This window comes from Eurosta solidaginis, unplaced genomic scaffold, assembly GCF_040869045.1.
Source record: "Eurosta solidaginis isolate ZX-2024a unplaced genomic scaffold, ASM4086904v1 ctg00001103.1, whole genome shotgun sequence".
Classification (NCBI taxonomy): Eukaryota; Metazoa; Arthropoda; class Insecta; order Diptera; family Tephritidae; genus Eurosta; species Eurosta solidaginis.
This window is the reverse complement of record NW_027136936.1, coordinates 47,098-52,005: the sequence shown is the minus strand read 5'-3', so window position 1 is coordinate 52,005 and position 4,908 is coordinate 47,098.

The window sequence follows — 4,908 nt, the reverse complement described above, 5'->3', positions numbered from 1 at the left end:
ATAATTCGTATAAAGTATAAAGTTTTCGTAAAAAGGCTACTTACTTAATGATCTCTTGCGCTGACGTCAAGATTTGGGGTTTTATCGGCTGGTAGTATACGGTCGGGCTATCTCAATACCACTATTGTCTTGATTGCTGGAGGGTAGCAGATGTTCTGATAATTTCAAACAAAATTTTGGCCAACCAATCCATTATGATTATCTTCGGTTCAAGAGGGACTGCTGATCTGAAATGTGAAGCGGAGTAAAGCGTGGATTTGCAAATGGACATAGTAACGCAGCTCTTTCATTAATACTTACACGTTTCCACCCCATGGCCCTAAAGCCCGATGATAAACTTTCACCCACAATCGAGGGATCTGCACATCCTGTTAGGGTCAAAACGGTTTTATAATATATACGCGTTCGTTTTCCTTTTTTTCTTGGGAAGATATCCTAAGGATAATTTTTCAGGCTCTAGGAATTTGTAGACTATGGAATAAATAAAGATTATTATAAACTAATGTTGACCCAATCGAAGCGCAGCTATGATATAACCAACTATACAACTTGCCTTCTGTACGACTTGAATAATGCATTTGAATCAAACTAAGGTCTTCAAAAGGCACATATGCAAACAGTAAAAGATTTCGTTAATTTTGCAAATTATTATTCAACATGCTCACTGGCGCTATGCAACGTGCTGTGTAGTGAATGGCATACGGCTCGTATCTGCCGTAATCGCTATTTTTTTTAAAGTCCGAGCGTCCGTGCAGCACTACGTTTTGGCGTCGATGTCGACGGCGTTGTGTTGATACGCTTCATACCAGACATAGCGTATGGTAAGCATGGTCGACGTTTCGGTGTGGCTGGTTCATTTTTTGGTCGGCGTGCGTAATGGCACTAGCTAATAGCATGATTGCTTCATCATCATCCACGATATCAGTCAATGACACTGATGTCGTGCCAAGTTCAGTGGTAGTAACAGCAATTCCTTCTTCAGTATGATCAACATCCTCTAGTGTAGCAATGGCTGGTTCATTTAACGCCGTCTCGTTAAATTGTGCCATTAAATTACGACGACTTATGCCAAAAGTTGATGGCACAATGCCATTGGTAGCAAACCCACTATTCCGTTTTATATGTTCATATACAACTAAAGCAATTTGCAATTGTTGATCGGATAAGTTCCTCCTATGTGAAATACGTAAACGCACTGGTCTATCCCTAGCACTTGTGCTTTGTGGAGTTGGTGGTGTATCTGTAGAATTTAGTATTTTTGGTTTCGACCGTAGCATACCCATCGCTTCAATATACTTCAGCGGCGTGTAATCATTAAAGCCAATACGTGCAGTGGTATCAAATTCATTAGGAACACATAACACATCACGTTGAATTAAAATCATTGCACAGCATATTCGTATCAAAAACTCAAATCGGTATCCCATCCCACCGAGAAAATTTAATCCCAAATCCGAACCCCATGTGGAAGTGGAAATTCCTGACAGTTACAGCTATGTACCATATAGAAGTCTCAATAATATCTAATAAGGGTCCTCATGATCGATGCACAACCATTATTATACCAGCGGCCATACATTCAACAATGCCAACTCAAAAATGTTCATTCCACATTGTGTGAATTCCTATTCCCGCGTTTTGATACAATTGAAGAAGCTCTTGAAAATTAACCTTTACGTTAAATTCCACCGAGCTTCCTAACGAGATATGTTTTGCCAAGTCTTACAAATGTTTTGCATTGCCCATAGAAGTACATACGTATTTATTTACCTAAGACATTTGCTGAAATGCTGAAAATTATTTAAGTGTTGTGAATACGGCAGAAATTCGCAGAGTTGTTCATACAACGATCGAAACTCGACATATATGTAACAATAAATTAGTATGTAGATATGTTTATCGCTAGGAATTACTGTAAATTTAATAGAAAATTAATCAATTACTCATACATAGAAGCATGATTTCAGTAATTAATTTAATATTTAATGTTGTATTAAGCCAAATTTTTGTAAATTTTTTTTTTTTGCTTTTGTATTCTTTTCAATTAAATAGAAATAAATCATCTTCAAACTGAACTCAACTTACAATATATACGGATTTACTACACATGAATGTAGGAGTTGTGTCATTATTCAAACGCAAATCGATTTTCCTAAGACACGATCCGTTGCAACTTTTTTTTTAAATTAAAAGGAAAAGGAAATTTTTGCGTTTACTGCATTGAACAGCTTAAATTTGTGGGCGTCCAAAGTAGAATGTTAATCATTCGCAAAGAATTGATTATATTAAGTCATGATTTGATTGTTTATTATCATTTTGTATGCTTGTATTTCGACTCACAATTTGCTCTTTCATTTTATTTAATTTTCCAAGCAACATTTAACGGGAATACATTTTTTATCCCATTTCAGTTGTCGTATCCCAGGCACTTCAGTGTTGTCGAAACAAGAAAGTGGCTTCATAAATTTGTTGGTAATAAAAATTTTAATTCATAAAAATTTGTATACGAGCTGGAGGAGTAACCCATCGGATTGCCGTGAGCTAAGAAGTCCTCTGACTTTTAATAGTCCGTTTTTGTCTCTGCTAAACCCATCTTCGATTTGAGAAATTTCAGTGTTTCGTCGATTATATTAATGCTATTGGATATCCAACCAGCAAACCGATTCTCCAAACCTTTCTGTTTATTTAACTTTATTTATTATCTTAAAATAAATTAACCTCAATGTGGGAATATTCGGTGGCATTCTACGCCTAAAATATTGTGACACACATAAATTCGCGTAAATTTATATACATGCAATTTTCTTCAATATTTTCGACGTCGACAAATATTACTTAGGCAATCTTATTTCTCAATGTACTGACGTTTCATAAAAAACGTAAACATTCGCATTTTCCTTTTCCCATTTCCTTTTAAAACCTAATTAAATTAAAAGCCTTCCCATTCGTTAAATTAAGCTTCCTTCCCAAATCGCTTATCATCTACTCCAATACTCTACGCATCTTTAAGCGCATCCATGTGGGTATTGCCAAGATAACTTGGCTCTGTTTGAGTGGCTAGTTAGACATCCAATGGAGGATATGTAAAATTTTTGCCCTTCGTGAGCTTCTTCTTACTTTTTATATCCTTATATTGAGCCGTAGCTGGACGTATTAAGACAGTTAAACAAACTTATCGGCTACGTTAGTTTCTTTAGCCCCCCCTTAAAAGCAACCAACTCAACACCCGAATTGTATTACATCCATGCAACGTATAAACACATGGGTTAGTATGTATGTAGTATATCTGGTGATGGTTGATATGCTGTTGAATATTGCGTTGCACTATTTACTGTATTTGGTTTGCTCGTTTGTGCCCAGAAAAACGTCATAGGACACTGTTTTGTTTACCTCAAATTGGTGGAGGACCACGAACATATCGCAATTGAGGCGTAAAACTCATTGATAAGTTGTTGAGGTTGTCACAGCAATTGGGCTGCATTAGGCAAGCCGCGCAAAAGAGTGTGATCAGTGCCAATTGCATGGGCACTGCAGCTTTGGCAATACGCCAAGCCCAGCTATTGTGTGAAGGCTTACCCTTATCATCGCCTTTGTCCAAATCAAACTCTAGATCTGGGTCATCGGCAGGATCACCTGAGTCAGGCGCACCAGCACCCAAAAGCGAAGAGTTTGCTTTACCATTGGCATCAATATTATCTGATGCAGTGGCATTGTCGTCGGAATTACTACTGGAACCATTCTGATTTCTATTATGCTTGCGACGACCATTCCTTTTAGTTGTAGCCTTTTGTTTCGGTGAACCTCCTTGGCTATGCTGAAAAATAAAATAAAAGTAATTACTAATGGAAAATGAAAAAATGATTTTATTTTTAAAATGATAGAAAGTATTACAATTTACTTACCATGTTTAGCCAACCTTACTCCATCATGCGTAGAAAATGAAAGAATGAAGCAACGGAAGAAATCTTTCGATTAGTCCCGTTGGCTTTAATTCAGAGGAATTTACATTCTATACACGGGTGTGTATGAATGTGCACAATTATTTTTCTTTGATGCCAGTAAATATCTACCAGTGCACGGACTTTTTTAAAAGGCAAATTTTGGTAAACAGGGAATGAAAATAGAAGTAGAAGTTTCATGAAAACAATAACTACGGTTTATATTGGTAACAAAAAATTCCCAATTCATTGTAAAACAAACAACTCTCAAAATAAATCACATACCAAAACGTCTGACAACCACAACAATTTTCCAATGTACCAAAAATACTGCCGCAAACTCTTCACAAAAAAATTAAAAAAAAAATAGCGCAGTAAATACACGCGTGCTCAGTTACTATATTTCTCTAATCAAAAAAATTCATTTCCTGTTTAAGTTATTCACAAATTTGTCAAAATTGACTGATTTGGTCAGTATCGCCTCCTAATATTAGTTGGGTGGGCTCGGCAATTCAATACTGTAATGCAGTATACGTTTTCAGTGCGAAAATACTGAAATATTGGTAGAATCTAAGTTTTGGTAGCAGAAGTCGTAAAAGTAGTAGAAAATGAAAATGGGTCAAAAAGGTAGGTCAAATACCAATGCGGTAAAGTCCGTGCACTGACTGCCCATATACTTGTACCAACGTATGTACATATATATGCCGAGTTTTTAAATGTACATTGTATTTGGGATGCATAAAAAGATGCAAACGGGTACCCAAAAACCCGTTTCTGGCAAAACGGTATCGGAGCCAAATACAGTTCAGGAACCGTGCCTTTTAGTAAAGACCATCAATAAAACAGGACTACAAGCGTCATTGGGAACAGTTGAACAAATAATCGAAGAGCAATACAAAAGAATGGTTCATTCGACAAATTGTTCGCCTCGTCCAAAACGAAGATTTTATATTTTTTCTTTACATAGCAT